Consider the following 20,151-nt stretch of genomic DNA (forward strand, 5'->3'; position numbering starts at 1 on the left):
ATAGAAAAGTGTAAATCCTAAAGATGTGGAATCTTGTAATGCCAATTTTCATTTAAATATATATGGTAGATTATTTACTGAGTCCTTTTTCTGTTACAAGAGTTTCAGGGCATATGGTGACTAATTTTTTTTTTTCCCACAATGACTGTTTTTTAACATTAAGGAGTACAGTTTTGCCCTGGCTGGTTTGGCTTAGCGGTTAGAGCATCGGCCCTCAGACCAAAGAGTCTTGGGTTTGATTCTGGTCAAGGGCACGTACCTCAGTTTAGTTGGATCTCTGGCCCTGGTTTGGGTCATGAGGGAGGCAACTAATCGCTGTGTCTCTCTCACATCAGAGTTTTTTTTCTCTCTCTCCCTCCACCCTACTCTATCTGAAAATCAATGGGAAAATATCCTCGCATGAGGATTTAAAAAAAAAGGAGTACTGTTTTAGGGAACACCTTTTCTCTTTGAGCGTTTAATTAAATGTTCAACGAATTAAATAATTTATAGAATGAAATAAGTTTTGTGTTATGTGCAAATTAAAGGACCCATGAATATATCATCCTCCCCTAACCAAAGCTCAAATTTGCAATGGTTTCAGCAGAAAATAAACAGTTCACAATTTAAACAGAATTAATAGCATTACAAAAGTTGACAGAACTCCTGTCATCAGTTTTCTAATAGCAAAGATTACAGTGACAGAACTGAATGATTAGAATGTAAAAATATTTGTGCAAAACTGTATTAACTGTTCTTACCATTTAATAGAGGCAAAACCTATGAACACAATAACAATAATGAAGATGAAATACATAGAAAGAATTCTATTTTAGATTTCAAACAACATGGATTATACTATTACTACACATTAAAGAAAATGTGGCACCATTTCGGCAATTATGCCAGCCAAGGAAGCTGACACTGGAATATGCTGAAGCCTACCTCCTCACTGGCCTGCCATCTTAAAGACTGGAAACAACTATAGGACTTACAACTCATGTCACTGTCTTTATTCTTGAAGTTTGTAGCTTAAAGGACTTTCATATTAGGAAAGTCCTTTCTTCCCCTCTTAAAGAGTGTTTCTTGTGTCACTGGAAATCTTTAGAAGAGATGAATCATGAACTCTGGATTTCCCTACACCAATCTATTTAGCTGGAATTTGAAGTTCATCTTCAATAAATTAATCATAATTTTGTGCATTAACAGGTAGTTCTTTAAACGTCCTTGCATTTGATATGTCTGTGTTCCATCCTGGAAGAGTCTTATATTGAACTTCAACTTTGTTTAAAACCTTTTGGTTTGCTGGGAAATGAGGTGTAATTTCACCATCTAACTTGTAGGCAATTCCAACTTTGATTTCCATAAACATGTTCAAAATACTGAATTTGATAAATGCCAACGCACTAAATCTGTTAATCAAAAGTATATTTAAGCAAAATGAGGTCCAACCAGCCACATATTCTTTTCCTTCTAGTAGTTACACTAAGCCCCTTGTTTGTAATAATTTTCCAGTTTTATTGTCTTGCTTTGTAGGAAAATCACCAATACCAACTCTAGTTGTGTAAGTGTTCACAACTCCAAACGCTACTCCAACATTTTGAGAGGGCGTACCCAACCTGGTGCAAACACCTCCAACTGTACAGTTTGAGGAGGTTATAAAAGGATAAGTTCCAAAATCAATGTCTGGAAGTGCTGCATTTGCACCTTCTGCCAAGATTTTCTTTGGTGGTCTGTGTAGGGCCTCATATAGAAAATAGTCTCCAACTCTCATATATTTTTTAATATATTTGAGGTACTGAATATCTCAAATATTTGTAGTTAATAAAATATCAGCCCTGGCCGGTTTGGCTCAGTGGTTAGAGCGTCAGCCTGCGGTCCACAGAGACCCGGGTTCAGTTCCCGCTAAGGGCATGTACCTTGGCTGCAGTTTGTCCCCGGCCCTGGTTGGGTTGTGTGGGTGGTGGCCACTCGATGTGTCCCTTTCACATCGATGTTTCTCTCTCTTCCTCTCTCTCCTTCCTGCTCTATCTGAGTAAAAAAATGGAAAAATATCCTCAGGTGAGGATAAAAAAAAAAAAAAATCAAAATGTAATCAGCTTTTAAAAATAATTTGAGTATTTTCTGATAATCTGTTGAAAGTTGATAACTGGAATGCATATTGTGTGCTTATTATATGCTCTGCTGTTTATCTAAATACCGTATAAATAAAGGCTGCCTTTTGAAAACTGACTGAAAAATAAAATCTTGAACATTGAGAAATGAGATAAATAAGCCAAAAATAAATTTTAATATATGCATTTGTGTAAAATTTTCTAACTGAAAATTAATAATTTAAAAAAAATCTTCACCTGAGGAAATGTTTACTGATTTTAGAGAGCAAGGATTTGAGAGAGAGAGAGAGACAGACAGACAGACAGACAGACATCAATGTGAGAGAGAAGTATCCATCGGTTGCCGCCTGTATGTGCCCCAATTGGGATTGAACCCACAATCTAAGTATGTGCCCTGACCGCAAATCAAACCCGAAACCTTTTGGTGTATGGGACAATGTTTTAACCAACTGAGCCATCCAGCCAGGGCAGTAATTTTTTTTTTGTATGTTTGTATGACAGAGTAAATGAAAGAAGAAAAATGGACAATTTTAAATATAATCCTTGCAGTTCTTATTGTAAGGCTGGGAGTGCTACCACTTATTAAAAGTAAAAGAAAAGGGTTTATGGAGAAGGCAGCTTGTGCCAGGGATTTACAGTCCTGACATCATGTTAACAATTTTTTCTGGAGAACTTAAAAAAATGATAGATATTGGGATTCTACCCATGTTAATTTATATTTGAATCTGGGGATGGGGCCAGGGCACTGATGATGTAGTTTAGGATTTTCACAGGTGATTCCAGGGTTGAAAATGACTGATTTCTCCTTCTCTTGGCTCTAGACATCTGTTGGCTCTTTTTTTGAAAAGTGACCTCCTTTTACTTTCATGTTCTTTTTGTAATTGGGAATGGAGGTGTGAAGATGAGACAAGAAATGCCTGAAAAATATTTGCAAGAGGATCAGGTTATTGAAGTGATCTCTTTTTATAGTTTGATACCCAGAATCCTTAGTGAGAACACTCTGTTCATTCCTCATTAACAATATTTGAAAAGCATAGCACCAAAATGAGGGGATTTTTGACATTTGGAAAATTTGTTAAAGGGAAATTTATCAAGAGTAAATTAAAGCATCAGTTTGGATGACCCTGGAAATCTTAAGAAACCTAAGTGATATAACAATTATATCTTTAAAATTATGTTATAAGAAGGCAAGAACAATTATTACTCTTTAAGTTTTTAGTTTTAGGTTATATTTATCCTATTTACAGTATCATTGAGTTGTGTTTTCATGTAACATAAGGACAGAAGTGTCCTTAATAAGGTTTTTCAGTTTAAATGTACTTCTACTGCTGTATTTTCTTTTTATCATTCTTGACAGGGAACTATGTCTGTTTTTCCCCTCAGTGGAACGTTTCTTTTAGTTATAGTATATTGTGTGTATTGTACATAGTCAGTGAATATTTACATATAAATGCACTATGATACTAGGGTTTTATGGTTATTATATCTTGTCACTTATGACAAATTATAGTCCTTTCTATGACTCATTTGATGTTGCCTTACAAGTTAGGGACACCTATACTAGTTACAGGGTTTTTTTCTTGTGACAAAATGAGAGCAAGTCCTTTTATGAGTTCAATATGTTAAATTTTATTCAATGAACTTTTTTTTTTTTTTTGCATGGTGGCAAAATTGAATTGGGCAGTTCTAGAAATTTCAAGGGTTATATTTTTGCAAACTGCCTTAGTAGGAGATTTTGTGGTAGAGAAATTTAAGAGTGGTTAGAGTTTAGAAGACATGTTATGTGTGAACCTATGGAAGACAATAAAGTTAGTATCATTATGAAGTTATTAGGGACATTTGCACATACAACTAGTAATGGAGTAATGGGTATTGTTTTGTAGGACCGTAATTCCTCATCAACAATTCTAACATTAAAAATGCTCTGAAAAGCAAATTTTATTGTTATGTTTGGCACAAACTGATTTTTTTCCCACAAAACCTGTTGTGAAATGTTATGTATTTATTTCATATATTTGTAGATTTCACTGCAGAAATAGTGAACGTTTGATTATAGTGTATTGTCCTAGACTTCTGTGTGCCATTCCATTTTTTTCTATGGGTGTTACAAAATTTGTAGTATATGCCCATTGTATAGCCCCTGTCAAAACCCCCTAAAATTCTGAATTCCAAAACATGTTTGATTGCAAGAGCTTTGGGAAAAAGAAACTGCAGAACACATTAATTTGCTTGTACCTCTTGTTTCTTGATGGAAACTATTTAGCATCTTACTCCTCTGAGATGGAGTTTAAGTAAAATGCTGGTAAATTTCTTTTGCTTTTTTTTCCCTTGTAAATATATATGTACCAAGAGATACTTGATTTTAATCTGTGTTTGTTTCTGTAATAGCTATTAAAAGCTTTTGTATTTTTCTTTATTTATACCAACTTATTAACCCTGGTACTTGTGAGCCCCATTGGGGTCCCAGAAGCATCGTGTGATTAGAATACTTGAGATGGGAAATGTTTCTGGTAACTTTGTAATAGTTGAGTGTTCATCACACGCTTTTTAGTTCTTGGGGTTATATAATTTTACCTCTGTACATGATAACTTTATGCCAACGCACCTGCAGGCCGCCCTCTTTTTACATATCTTGGCTTCCTTTTTCATAACAGAAAAAAGCAGGGGTGTGGTTCAGTGCTTCTGTTTTAGTTTCCTTAAACTTCCTTAATTTGTTTTTAAGACTTCACTGCAAAAACTTTTATACCTACTTGGGTTTCCCTCCACCCATCCTCTCTGCTTTTGTTTTTTTCTTTTCTCTCCTTTTCTTTATTGTTCTCCCTCCTTTGAAATAATATTCCTCAAGGAGAGAAGTTCATAATTATGGTATTCTGTATTGGAAAAATGTCTTGCTTGTTGAAAAGGTGACAGAAATAAATCTGCATATTCTGATATTTCCCTAAAGAGGACTTTATTATAGGGGAGTGATTATTGTACTTCTTTGCTTTCTTTCCATCCTTAAACCCTGAAGGGTAATGGATGGGGTGGTGCACTTTGGTGCATACTTTTGAAGCTGTGTTTTTGAGTTCACCAAGATACCAGGTACCATGTGGTATAGATCCTAATGGGAAATTTAGAACTTGTATGGTTTATGTGCACTTGCTGTGTGCTCTGAAAGCACTGTCATTTTCTTGTAGTACATATCACACTTTATATTATCGTTTAAGTTATGTGATGTCAGGGATTGTGTTTGTCTTTGCTGTTTGTATTTCCTGTGTTTGGCACAAAATAGGCCTCTAATGATTACTTGTTTGTTTAATGCATGGATTAGTCATTTTATCATTTTTTATCAGGGAGAATTTTGATATTGGTTAAATTCCTCTGAGGCACCATGTTCACCCAAACCAATTTAGTTTGCATCATCACAGTTGTATGAGAAAAATCTCAAACAAATAAATTGGTCCTAATTCAAATAGAATAATAAGCACACGCATCTAACATAGTTACCTAGGATAAAAAATAAAGAAATAATTATAGAATTTTTTTTTAATGGCAGAAATTTAAATGTACTTATTGGCCAGCCAGATAATTTAGTTAAAGGAAATATTCCATTTGTTGAGCATTTCAGTTAATTATGATTTTGTTATAAGACATTTTTATATACAATTTTTTCTTTTTTTCTGCTTTTAAATTTTTACACACTAAAAATCCCTCCCTCCACAATTAAGATACAAAACAATTCCATCACCCCAAAATGTTTTCTCCTGCCACTCCTTTGTAGTGAACTTCTTCTCCTACTCCCAGCCCTTAGCAACCGCTAATCTATTCTGTATCCTGTAATTTTGCCTTTTCCAGAATATCATATAAATTGAATTATGTGGTATGTAGCCTTTTGAAGCTAACTTCTTCCACTTCGCAGAATGTATTTGAGATTCATTCATGTATATCAGTAGTTTCTTTTTGCTGCTGAGCAGTATTCCAGTATATGGATGTACCAGCATGTTTATCTGGTCACCAGTTGAAGCATTGTTTCTAGTTTTTGCCGATTATGAATAAAGCTGCCACAAACATTTGTGTACAGTTTTCTTGTTTTGTGTTTTGTTTGGTGAATCAAAGTGTTCATTTCTAGGATAGGAATTATTGGGTCATATGGCAAGTGTATGTTTAACTTTACAAGGAACTGCCAAGTGTTTTCCAAAGCAGCTGTACCATTTTGCATTCCCACCAGCAATGTAGAAGTTCTAGTAATGAGCCGTTCCTAAATTTTAAATTGGCTATATTGAATGACTTTTAGTAATTAGTTTGTTAGTTTATTGCACACCGGAATATCATGACAGTAACATTAATTCTGAACTTGCTGTTTTTATTGCTTGAGGTCTGTCAGATGGAGATAATGATTTAGGGGGATTCTCACTTTTCAGTGAAGGCAGTCAGTCATCAATAGGCTCTGGAAATATTTTTACTCCAGTAATGCAACCCTGATTGTTATATACTAAAAAAATTATAGACTAGGCCTTTAACCATGGTGCTCATTTGGGGGAATTAAGGTGCCCTTGGATAAATTCTGTGTCTCTGTCTTCAGGCTACAATATTTAATTTGGGGAAGGCTTCTCTTGGTTCAGACTGGAGAAATGGTTTTATGTACTTTTAGCTTGTTTCTATCACTTGTTTCATGTTTCATTCTAGAATTTTTGCAGAAGCCACCTTGGCTATTTATGATTTACTCTCAGTTATACTATTAGGTTTTTTAATGATAAGAGTTGACAGTATAACATTATATTTAAAATTTCCAAATGTTAATAACCTTGAATAAGTCTTTTATATTTGTGACCTTTGTCTGCAGTAGACTGTTGCTTGTAATTATTTATTTTTATAAATTAGGAAATTAGCACTAATTATGGAGAAAGAATGTAACTTTTTAAAAATAAGAACCATGGGTGAAATAGTATTGACTTTTGAAATACTTTCTCACTTATCTGGCATTAGCACGGAATGACCTGTTAGATAAATTAGAAGATTGAATTTATACTAAAATATTTTCTTCTTTTGCTTTTTGTTTTTAAGTGGTAAACTTTATAAATTAGTACTGTTTTCTAAACACATTCGGGTCTTTTCTTGCTAATTCAGGGGTCTCATTCTGAACATTAGTGATAAAGCTCTGTTATGCATAATCTGCCAATTTATTGACGTATATAAGATTATCTTCCGCCCTGGCCGGTTTGGCTCAGCGGTTGGAGCGTTGGCCTGCGGTCCAGAGAGACCTGGGTTTGGTTCCTGCTAAGGGCGCATACCTCGGTTGCAGTTTGTCCCTAGCCCTGATTGGTCGTGCGGGTGGCAGCCACTCAGTGTGTCCCTTTCACGTTGATGTTTCTCTCTCTCTCTCTCTCTCTCTTTCCCCTACTCTATCTGAACAACAACAACAACAACAACAAAAAAGGAAAAATGTTCTCGGGTGAGGATAAAAAATAAAATAAAATAAATAAAAAAATCTATAATATTTTAAAAAAAGATTATATTCTTGTTCTCTGTGATATTTTTACTACTGACTTCAATTTTTCTGTTTTAACTTTGATTTCCATATATACTTACTAGAGTTATTTTTAAATTAAAGTGCAGTTCAGGGGCTTTTATTGTTTAATGAACAGAATATGCATTTTGTGACCTCCTTTAGTAAATGTTTTTTCTTCTGGCTCATAGCTCTGTTTTGGAGAGTTGAAATTATAGAATAAATTACCTATGATTTGTGAGGTGTATTCTACTTATTGTAGTATCTCTTAGAACCAAGAATTGCCTACCTGCCCATACCTTTTTCTTTCTTTTATTTGAAAAAGAGATGATCATATAAATTAACATTCCTAAACTTACAAGAGGTAGTTCATTTGTTCATTCATTTATTTGCTAATTTATTCAGCAAACTTTTAACCAGGGTCTTTTGTGTGCTATGGACTATAATAGGTAATGGGGAAACAGAGTTAAATAAAATATACTTTCTGACCTTGAGGATATCATATTAAAATATAGGCTATTTTAAAGTTAAAAAGTAAAAACTTTTTGATCTCTTTCTTTCCTGTAAACTGGTAGTGACATGTAGAGGTTTGATCAGATTCAGTTTCAATTTTTTTCTACCATTAGAAAAATGTGATGTTAGCAGCAACTGAGGATCCTTGCAAGCCTTGTTCCATTAATTCATTAGGAGTTACATAATACATTTAAATACATTCCCCTTATCAGAGTTGATGCTCATTATTCCCAAATTCCATATTTGCAAATTGTCTACTTGCTAAAATTTATATACCTGATGCTTTCCCAGCCATTCACAGAGATGTGTATGAGCAGAATGGCAAAGAAAATTTTGAGTCGCTTGATGTGCACATTCCCGGCTAAAGTTGAACAAGGTGATGAAGCTCTTCCTTGTTTTACTCTTTGGGCCTATTTAATCCTTTTTTTGGGTGATTTTGCTGTTTAAAATGGCTCCAAACATAGTACTGAAGTGCTGTTTAGAGTTCTTAAACTCAAAGAGGCTGTGATGTGCTTTACGGAGAAAATATGTGTGTTAGATGAGCTTAGTTTAGGCATGAGTTACAGTGCTGTTGGATGCGAGTTCAATGTTAATGACTCAGCAATATATATTAAATAAGGTGTCTTTAAACAGAAACACACTGTAAAACAAGGTTATGTATTGATTAGCTTATGGAAATGTGACCAGAGGCTTGCAGGACCCTAAACCTGTATTTTTGGCTCAGTGTTGGCTGTTTCAGTGTTTGCAATAACTTTATGGAACCTAACTACTGTGTATCAACTGTTTTTGGTTTTGCTGAGGTCAGAGAATATCCTTCTCGATCCATATAAAAATATGCTACAGAAAGCTGACAGTCATGGAAGTAGATAGTCATGAAGAGGCTTGGAGAGACCTTTTCTGGGGCACATTTATTGCTCTATCCCCAACAACTTGGACTGTATGAAACGGGTAGATTGTATTTGTTGAATGAAAGTAAGTAATCCCCAAAGAACATAACTTTCCTTTGTGGCTTGGATTTTAAATGTAATGTTATTCTTGTGATTGGGTTTTTTTTTTTTTTTAATCCTCTCCTGAGGACATTTTTCCATATTTTGTTCAGATAGAGTAGGAGGGAGAGAGAGAGAGAAGCATTGATGTGAAAGGGACACATCGAGTGGTCGCCACCCACATGACCCAACCAGGGCCAGGGACAAACTGCAACCGAAGTACGTGCCCTTAGCGGGAACTGAACCTGGGTCTCTCTGGACCGCAGGCCAACGCTCTAACCGCTGAGCCAAACCGGCCAGGGCGTTATTGGGATTTTTAATCAAGCTTATGTTTATAGATAGTGAGATGACCTGCTCTTAGAGATTGATATAGTGAATATTTCAGTAATAAAAATTTTAGTGTGACCCATACTTGATTTTTTTATTTCCATCATGATTAAAGGGGTAGGAGATGAGGGTGATCTATGATTTTCTGGGTGTGCATACTATAATAAATGCTTATCGGGTTGGACATTTTCAAGTTAAACATTCTTTCAGCTATTGAGGTCATTAGCTATGATAAGGGTATATCAATGGGAATATAAATTCACCTGTGAGATTGAAAAGAGGAGACACAAAAGACATTTTGAGGACCTATGTAACAATCATGTCCTAATTACTGGAGAACAGTCAGGCTTGGATAATTAGAAAGTTTATTTAATTAGACTTTCAGTAATATTTATGTGTATTAAGAAAAATTAGATTTAGCCCTGGCTGGTTTGGCTCAGCGGTTAGAGCATCAGCCTGCGGTCCTGAGAGACCTGGGTTCGGTTCCCGCTAAAGGCACGTACCTCCGTTGCAGTTTGTCCCCGGCCCTGGTTGGTCGTGAGGGTGGCAGCCACTCGATGTGTTCCTTTCACATCGATGTTTCTCTCTCTCTCTCTGTTCCTCTCTCTCCCTCCCACTCTACCTGAACAAAAAATGGAAAAATGTCCTCGGGTGAGGATAAAAAAGAAAAAGAAAAAGAAAAATTAGATTTAAAAAAAATCCTCACCTGAGGATATTTGTCCATTTATCTTCAGATAGAGTGAAGATTAAATGGAAGTGTTCGTATTACATATACGCACTCCATTTTCTTTTTTATTCGAAACTATTTCATTGAAAAAACTGCTGCTTGGGACCTATTAAATTGGTTTAACAACCCACTAATGGCTCATGATCCACAGTTTGTAGAACACTGATCTAATTGAACTAGTGGTAATTTTTAAGTGTGAAAAAATCCTGGATCTTAATAGGAATATACAAAGACATCACTCAGATAAGGTTTCAAAAATATAAAGTGTTGCCCTGGCCAGTTTGGCTCAGTGGTTCAAGTGTCAGCCCATGGACCAAAAAGTCACAAGTTTGATTCTGGTCAAGGTCACGTACCTCGATTGCGATTCAGTCCTCGGCCCTGGTCAGGCTCATGCCGGAGGCAATCAGTCAATGCGTTGCTCTCACATTGATGTGTCTTTCTGCCTCTCTCTCTCTCTCCTTTCCACTCTATCTGAAGATAAATAGAAAAAGTGTTTAGTCTTTTCTTAGACAACCACAATTGAGCTTATGCCAGAAACCAGTAACTGGAATACGTGCTGCTAATGGAAGCATGAGATGGAACAAGTTAGCCATCACATCACAAATATCCTTACTCATTTAAATTGAGGAGAATCCTAGGGACATTATCATAATGTAGTTTTTATAGAGACTGAATAAAGCATTTGAAACAGTGAATGGATAATTTCATATACTAAATATGGACTTTTTCATTTATGATAAAACAGTGATTTCACAAGTAACAGGTGAAGAAAATTAATTTTCAAAATTTCCATTTCTTATAATTTTATATTTGCAAAGAACAATTGAATAACATGTTGAACATGAAAAGATACCTACAGCCCAGCCGGTGGCTCAGTGGACTGAGTGTCGTCCCATGGACTGAGAAAGGTCCCGGCTTGATTCTGGGTCAGGGCACATGCCTGGGTTGCAGGCTTGATTCCCAGTAGGGGGTGTGCAGGAGGCAGCCAATCAATGTTTCTCTCTCACACTGATGTTTCTTTCTCTCCCTTCCTCTCTCTCTAAAAAATCAATAAAAACATATTAAAAAAAAAAAAAGATACCGACAGAAATGTTTACTAAGTGTTACAGGTACCCAGAACAATTCTACATTTATTGCAACAATAGTTAGAAGCTAGGTAGAGTATTAATTATATGTGTATTTTAAATTTAGAACTGCTCATTAGTGTTTACTTGAAAGCTTTAGCTAGCTCTGGGTGGTTTTTTAAGAGGTAGAACATACTATACTGATATGTTCTCACACTACGTAGTCTCTTTTATGTAGTTGCAACCTAAAGGGGTTAGTTGATTCTGTAATATCCTAAATTATTGAGCCATGCAGATTAGAAAATCTGATTTTCTATTTTGAAAATTCATCAGTGATCATCAAATTAGAAGTATGCTGGTGGCCTACATTTCGGCTCATATAATCAGATTATGTCTAATGCTTTTTGTATTTAGCAGCTCATTTTAATCTTTGTTAGTGGATGTTAACAATTGATTATTTGTATCTGTTAATCTATTCTTGAGGACAATTTAAAATTGCATCCTTTTGATAAATTTAGTCTCTTTAGTATATACTTTAGTAAGTCAGTATGCTGAGAATAATTATAGAATCAAACATAATTTATAAATGTTTTATCATTTATACGTATTCATGTAGCTTTATGCATATTAACTAAATGTTATATCCATTCTTTTTGGTTGTAGAAGGTTTAAGGTTTCAGTTAATGGATAGTATGTTTTATAAAAAGTAAAATTTCCTTAACCATATAAATCATTATTTTTATTGTGTTATAAGAAATTATAAGCCAGGCATATTTCTATGAAACTGTCTTCTGTCAATAGTTTTTATTTCTATGGATGCCTAATTTTTAAGTTTTAAAGCTGTATTTTTCTTTGTAAGTTTTGAATTTAAAACTTCTGAGAGAAATTTGTAGCTATTACTATTGACTGCGCCTGTAGGTATAATACAATAAATACTAGGATTATTTGTGGGCTTTTTAGCAACTGGTGTTAATTTTAATAGACAATGAATCTTGTATCTACTTATATTTCTGTTTTTGCTTGATTGCTAGAAAGCAGGAGAATACATTTGTTAAATGCAAGTACTGAAGTGCATGGTATTCATTTTGTAGGTTAGTGTTATATAGTTTTATTTCTAACATTATTTTACTTTCCTCCTGATTTCTCAGTCCTTTTGTAGAGTGTATGCCTATTGTAACCTGCTCTAAATATTTTTCTATAACAAGGTTAACTTTTAAATAATGTACAGATGTTATTTAGTTTTTAGAATAGATTGATTCTAAGTATTTGTAAAGTGATTCAGTGAGAAAATAACAATATGCTTTTCAGTAGGTCTTAACTTTTTTACAGTCATATGGTATTTTGTAATTGGTTGAAAACTATGGATTTTCACTTTTTTAATTTTTTTAAATTGATTTGAGAGAGAGGAAGGAAAGGAGAGAAAGAGAGAAAGAGAAAGAAACATTGACTTGTTCCCCTTTTTATGCCTTCATTGGTTGATTCTTGTTTGTGCCCTGACCTGGGATTGGTGTATAGTGCTCTAACCAACTAAGCTATCCGGTCAGGGCTAGATTTTCCCTTAAGAAAACTGCTCAGGAGATCCATGGTTTTCAGGTTAACAACTCAGCTGTCTCCAATATTGGTGACTCTCTTTTCATTCAAAGCAAAGTGAAGCAAATCAAAGCAAAGCAAAACAAAAACTATGATTTGTAGAATCACTTAATACTTTACTATTATGTCATTTGAAATTTTCTTATCAAGATTTGAAACGGTTTATTTAAAATTATTTTAGGATAAAAATTACTGGTTTGTTCATAAAATTAATATTTTATTAAATTAATGCCTGTGTATAGCAAAATATTAAAATACAGAAATATGTATAAATAATAGTCTCTTGCCTCATATCTTCATTCTTTAAATCTTTTAATAGATAAAAACACTTCTTTTCATGATAAAACTCTCAATGTATTAGGTATAGAAGGAATGTACCACAACAAAATAAAGGCCATCTATGACAAACCCACAGCTAACATCATACTCAATGGCGAACAGTTGAAAGTTTTTCCTCTAAGATCAGGAACAAGACAAGGATGCCCATGCTCGCCACTTTAATCACAGTATTAAAAGTTCCAGCCAGTTCAGTTAGGCAACACAGAAATAAAGGTATCCAAATTGGAAAGGGAGAAGTAAAATTTTCGTTGTTTGCAGATGCATTATGCTTTAATTATATACCTAAGAGTTATGAGATTTTAACTGACATAGTCCCACTTCACCTTCTGTCTTTAAATGTTTGTTTGGGTAGTTATGTTTACTTCATCTATTGCTTAGTTTTGATACTTTAAATAATGTTCTTGTATCTCTATTTTTCATTCTAGCAAATTTTACATCATCTCTTTACTTTGTACTTGGTAAGGTACAGATATTCTTATCCCTATTCTTCCTTCTACCTCTTCTCCTCCCCCTTATCAGCTCAGTGTCTGTCAATTGTGTTATTCTAATAGTCAGGGTTGAAAATATTTGTATTTCCCCCCTGTAACATTTATCTTGCATTTTTTGGCATAATGGATTCTAACAGCTGAAAATCGATTAACCATGCTTACATTATTAGGACTTGTAGTATTCTCATGTTACTTTTTTTTCTTTCTTTTTTTTATTTTATTTTGTTAATCTTCACTGGAGGATATTTTTTCCATTGATTTTTTTTTTTTTAGAGCGAGTGGAAGGGATGGAGGGAGGAAGGAGAGAGAGAGGGAGAAACAATGATGTGAGAGAGACAGAGAAACAATGATGTGAGAGAGATACATCAATTGATTGCCTCCCACACACCTCCAGTGGAGTGGGGGATGTTGGGGTTGGTGGGGATGGAACCCACAACCCAGGTATGTGCCCTTGACTGGGAATCCAACAAACCCAGTGTGTGGCCTGATGCTCTAATCACAGAGCCACACCAGCCAGGGTACTTTTCTTTCTTGATTAGTACTCTCTGGGTCCTTTTTTCTCTAGCTCAGGAAAAATTTGTTAAAATTTTTTTTTTCCCTAAATTTTCTTTGTCCTCCCTGTTAATTTTGATTATTAGTTGAAAGTTGGTGGGGATATTGAAAGCTTTCTTTCTGTCTTTCTCCTTTGTTTTCTGTTTCTTGTATTCTTGTTTTGCACATTAGAATTATTGCTCCACTTTGTCTTTGGTTATTCCATTTAATGTAGCATAATTTTTTTAGCCTATGCATATATAATTGTTTTCCAAAGCCTCTGAAGATCTAATGGTTTTTATATTTTGTTGTTCTCTTTTGACTTTGAAATGATCTGCTTTCCTCTAGATTTTTTGTTTATAGTTGCTTTTTTTTTTTTTTTTATCCTCACCCGAGGACATTTTTCCATTTTTGTTCAGGTAGAGTGGGAGGGAGAGAGAGGAACCGAGAGAGAGAGAGAAACATCGATGTGAAAGGAACACATCGAGTGGCTGCCACCCGCACAACCAACCAGGGCCGGGGACAAACTGCAACCGAGGTACGCGCCCTTAGCGGAACCGAACCCGGTCTCTCAGGACCGCAGGCCGACACTCTAACCGTTGAGCCAAACCGGCCAGGGCTATACTTGCTTTTTTTTCTCATATTATCTTTCTTCACAAATCTAGTGATTCTTGACTGCCAGTGCATATTTGTGAATGATGGATTAGGTTAATATTTCTGGGTAAGTGGTTATGGTTTTCCTTGCTGTTCTGTTTTCTTTGCTGCTTTTTGTTCATCAAGCTCTTGGAGCCCTGTGTACTGGGATGGTGCTTATTGACCAGTCATTTCATAGGGTGAGCGAGCATTCAGGGAACCAGTTTACATAGCAGGTAGTAATAATAGCCTCCCTAACCTTTTTCACTGCTGCTTACCATTTCACCTGATTTCTCTTAGGAAGCCTTTTGGAATTCTGTCTGGTAGATCAGCATCTTACTCAGCTATGGTCTTATCTGACACTTAGTTTGGGCATTAGCTTCCTGACTTGTTTTATCTGTCAGTATTTGCTTCTTTTCTTCCCATTTCCCCAAAATTTGTTAATATTTCTTGTCTCCCTGTAATTCTCTTGATTTATAATAGATATACTGAGTCACAGTGGTTAACTGATAAAAAATGTAATTGCTACAGAAGAGTATGTCATAGCAAGAACACATTGCAATTTTGTAGATTAGTGATTTGTCTTTTCTGCTATGTGTGTATATATAGTCTTTCTGTTCATACATGTCTTGGAACCCTATGTACATGAATGGGGCTTCTTGTAGAGTGGTGGGTCCTCACACTCCACCCTCAAGTTGGTTCAAATTAGGATCTGGCAGCATTGAGGTGTTGTCTATACTTTTAATGTAGGCTGGCAAGGGGGAGCTGACCTGTGCTGCAGAGCTAGATGTAAAGGCGCAGTCCAGTCTTTGGGAGGTCAGAAAATTAGCAACAACAAAAACCAGCTAGAGGTAAAGTGAATAAGAATATGACCTCAGTAATACGACTCTTTGTAATCACATTCTTTTTACACCACCTACTAACTTTATGATCCTGGTCAAGTGGTGTAATTTTTCTAAATTTTAGTTATCTTATTGGCAAAAATAGGGATTGTAGTAGTACCTTACAATTGTGAGACTTGATGAGTTAATCTGTTTAAAGTACTTAGCATAGTAAGTGCTCAGCAGGAGGCAACTGAAGAGATTTTACATAAAAATCCAGGTTTCTCTATTTTATTGAAAAATTAGAATATCATAGTATTCCTGAATGGTAACATTTATGTATAGCTGAGTAGTATCTGCTTTTTTTAAGGTGGGGTATTGCTTTTCAGTTTGCCATAGTCCCCCCAAATTTCTTATTGTCTTAAAGTTTGCTTGTTTTACTCATGTATGTTACCTGCCTTGCCTATTTGGGCATTCGGATTTGTGACTTCAGGGCTGCTGGCGTTAGCTATAGCTAAAAGACTATATGTAGTTTTTAGAACTGAGTTTTCTTTGGTGTTAGGATGAATCAGTACAAAAGCCAGAAACACAGACAGTATACGAAGAGTAATTCAGGCAAGGGAATGCCATCTCATCCAGGAAGTGACATAAGAAAACTTGTAGCAATTTGGTTGGCATATGTGAGGTTTAGTGATGTGCTTCAGGTGAAGGAAGAGCCTGTTGTTATGGGGTCTGGTGATATATAACTGGGAAGGCTCTAGATAGGAATCATGAAACTGAAACCTAAAAATGTTCAGAGATGGAAATAAGTAATTTATGAATCTACAATATCTATTGAGTGTGCCACGTTCAAAGATCACAGTTACATATAATAAGAGTCCCTGTCAGATATAATAGGCAATTATAATACTGTGCATAATATAAGAATATCTTTAGGACTCTCCTCATCTAATCCTTCTATTTTACAATTATTAAAATAAACTTAGATTAAGCCTTGCCTGAAACTTTAGAACTAGTTGGGATTCCAGTACTCCTTTTTATCCTAATCCTATGCTCTTTCTAGCGTTAGACAGGCAGGCAGCATTGAGAATTATTACAGATAGCAAAGAGCCTAAGATCTGGGAGAACTGGTTTACTGGAGAAGGATACAAAGATTGGGACTTAGGTATAAGGGAAGGTTATGTTACCTTATGTAAGACTCTTAGAAGATTGGAGACAGAATTTGTTCTTGGGGTCTTGAAGAAGTAAGTGTCCATGTCAAAGAGGCCCATGTGGCAAGGAACTGTAGGCACCCTGTAGGACCTGAGGGTGGCTTTCATCTGAGAGCTAGCTAGCATAAAGCTGGGCCCCTCAGTTATACATTGCAAGGTGATAAATTCTGCCCTCAATCTGAAGGAGCTAGGAAGAGGACTCTTTCCCACGTTAGCCTCCTATCTGATACTGTGAATGAAGCCTTGAACAAATGACTCAGCTGAGGTATGTCCAGACTTCTGATCCATGGAAACTGTGAGCTAATAAATGTGTATTGGTATAAGCTGCTAAGTTTTAGATAATTTGTTATGCAGCAATAGAATACTAATACTTTTGGGTTCAAATATATTCTTTAGTGTCATTATATAATAAACACAGCACTTTGCTATCTAATTTGAAATACATAATCTACACTCTATTGTGCTTAAAAGCATGATAGTCACTGCAATTTGTGGTATGCTGGGCAGCAGTGTGAAGTGATGAGTGCCACATATAGTCTCTTGCAACTACTCAACTCTTTTCTTATAGCACAAGCAGCCATAACAATACAAATTAACAAGGATTCATTTTTATAAAAATGTATTTATGAACATTGAAATTTGAATTTTATATAATTTTCATGTGTCACAAAATACTGTCTGTTATTTTTTTTCCCCATCTGTACAAAAATGTAAAGACCATTCTTAGTTTACAGCCTGTACAAAATAGGCAACAAGCCAGATTTAGCCTGGAGGCTGGAGTTTGCTGACCATGCCTATCGACAAACTTGTAGGCAATTCTAATATTATTTGATAGGTGCTATCATAAAAAAACTACTAGCATTATTTGAGATTTTTAATAAGAAAATATTTTAATAAAAATCTGATTTGTTAAAAATATTTTAAAAACTAAAAATCTATTATTGCAAGTTTTTGAACCATTTCCTGAATGTGGTGAACTGGATGGAGTCAAGCAGGAAATTGCTTCATTTCTCACTAACCAGTCCAGTTGACTGCTTGAACAATGCAGGTTGGAACTTTACATGGATTTTGTTCAATTTACCCTTGTAGTTCAGTTTCTCTGCACAGGTGGAGGGCCAACTGTAGTTATACATGGATTTTTGGCACCCTCAAACCCTATGGTTGTTCAAGGGGCGGCTGTGTATACTTTGATTATTCTTATCCACTCATATAGATGATATCCTAGTCAGTTCTACCCCATTCCCTTTCTTTAATGTAACAGGACTTAAACAACTGTTTAATAGTTTTAAAATCCTGTCTTCTAATTTCACTATCAGAGCCATCTTGGAACCTGTTTTCTTTGTTTCCTGGCTGTGGGTACATTTACTGTTTATTTGCATGTCTGGCGCCTTTTAACTGTATGCTGGACATTATGAATTTAACATTGTTGAGAGTCTGGGTTTTTTGTCTTTTTAAGTATGTTGAATTATGTTCTGAATCTAATGAACTAACAAGCAAAATAGAGAGACTCATAGGTAGAGAGCAGACTGACAGCTGTCGGTGGTAGGTGGGTTAAGGGGCTGGGTTGGTGGTGAAGGGATTCAGAAAAAAGGAAAAACAAGAGAAAAAGCTTATAGGCATAGACAGCAGTGTGGTGATTATGGGGAGAGGTGGAGGAGGAGAATGAGAAAGGTATAGAGGGGGATAAATGTAATGGAAGGAGACTTCATTTAGGGGGGTGAACATACAATACAGTGTATAGATGATAGGTTGTGGAATTGTGCACTTAAAACCTGTATCATTTCGTTAACCGCAATAAATTCAATAAAAGGAAAATTTAAAAAAATATGTTGAATTATGTTCTGAATGCATTGGAGCTATCATTAATCCTGTCTAGGCTTGCATTTAGGCTTTAGTTGGACCAGTCTAGAGTAGTTCTTACTCTAGGTCAGTGATTTTCTTTTTTTTTTTAATCCTCACCCGAGGACATTTTCCCATTCTTTTTTCATATAGAGTGGGAGGGAGAGAGAGAGAGAGAGAAACATCGACGTGAAAGGGGCACATCGAGTGGCTGCCACCCGCACGACCCAACCAGGGCCGGGGACAAACTACAACCGAGGCACGTGCCCTCAGCGGGAACTGAACCTGGGTCTCTCTGGACCACAGGCTGACACTCTAACCGCTGAGCCAAACCCGCCAGGGCTAGGTCAGTGATTTTCAGCTGGTGTGCTCAAGAATTTTTAAAACATTCCTGACTGTTTAATTGGGCACTGTTTTAAAACTGAATTAAAATTATACCTATTTTTTTTGTCAGATCGGCAAAAAATCTATTTTTTGATGTGTTGCAGAATTTTAGTAATTAGTGTATGTGTGCCATTACATGTAGAAGGGTGAAATTTGCTGTCTAGGTTATGGTCTATGTGCCCTGATCAGGAATTGAACTGGTGACCTTTCAGTGCATGGGTGGTGCTTAACCAGTTGAGCCACACTGGCCAAGGTATGGTCTTTACTCTTAAGACTTGGTATTTGTGTTGTCTCAGCTGAAGTCCTATGATATTGATGAAGTTCCTCCATGACTAGATAGAAGTTTTAAGGTCTTCCAGCACTGTGCAGCCTTTAGTGTCTTTGTTCTTCATTTATTCCATTAATAGCCATTGTCTGCTAGGTGTTTCAGAATATTGCCCCTCACATGTGTAGCCTAGCCTTCTGCCCTACCATCCTCTAGCCCCCAAACTGCACAACCCTCTCTTTCAGCATTACGTCTTGTGAATTCCACTCACTTCATCGGCCCAACACTGATCTGTGATCACTGTGTGCTGCCTGAGCTACATCTCCCTGGGCTGTAGTGGGAAAATTGTCCCTAGACTAAGAGCTTGGGTGAAGGTGAGACCCACCTTCTCGGTTTCTCTTTTCTCAAAGATCATTTTCCCCTGCCTATTATCCAATGCCTGGAAGCAAGTGCTTCATATGTTTTGTCTAGTTTTATAGTTATTTACAGCAGGAGGGGAAGTTCAGTATCCAGTTACTCTGTTATGGCAGGAAACAGAATAAACTGTATATGCAAAACTCAATTCTGTTTTATATATACCAAACAGATGCTTACAGTTAATCTGCAAAATAGAGTATGGTAAATATAATACAAATATTTATAAATAGATTGGATGTTAGGATTAATTGCATATTTGGGGGGGAGTTGCTGAAAATCAGAAAATACTGTTTGTTTAAACCGTTGCTATGATTGCATTTTATAATAAAATTATTTCTGAAATAGAAATAAGAAGGACTTGATCCTAGTTTTTGTATTAATATCTGTTAAATTCAAAGCTTCTTTAATTGTAAATAATAGGAATCCACTCAAATTGTT

General features: G+C 35.7%; 1 protein-coding gene and 1 pseudogene across 9 annotated transcripts in view; one reads left to right on the forward strand and one right to left on the reverse strand.

The window, feature by feature from the left end:
• The window catches only part of CSNK1G3 (casein kinase 1 gamma 3), a 93,943-nt gene that overhangs the window by 9,174 nt on the left and 64,618 nt on the right, over positions 1-20,151 (forward strand). Inside the window, exon 1 of one of the 9 annotated variants that reach the window (XM_036278833.1) lies at positions 19,646-19,670. The exons of the other annotated variants lie outside the window; for them this stretch is intronic. The gene's annotated coding sequence lies outside the window, so the exon portion shown is untranslated. Of the gene's footprint in view, positions 1-19,645; positions 19,671-20,151 lie in introns of those variants that run through there. 9 annotated transcript variants of the gene reach the window in all.
• Positions 1,052-16,868, reverse strand: LOC118642074 (annotated as a pseudogene).

This window comes from Molossus molossus, unplaced genomic scaffold (genome assembly GCF_014108415.1).
Source record: "Molossus molossus isolate mMolMol1 unplaced genomic scaffold, mMolMol1.p scaffold_m16_p_3, whole genome shotgun sequence".
NCBI classification, from domain to species: domain Eukaryota; kingdom Metazoa; phylum Chordata; class Mammalia; order Chiroptera; family Molossidae; genus Molossus; species Molossus molossus.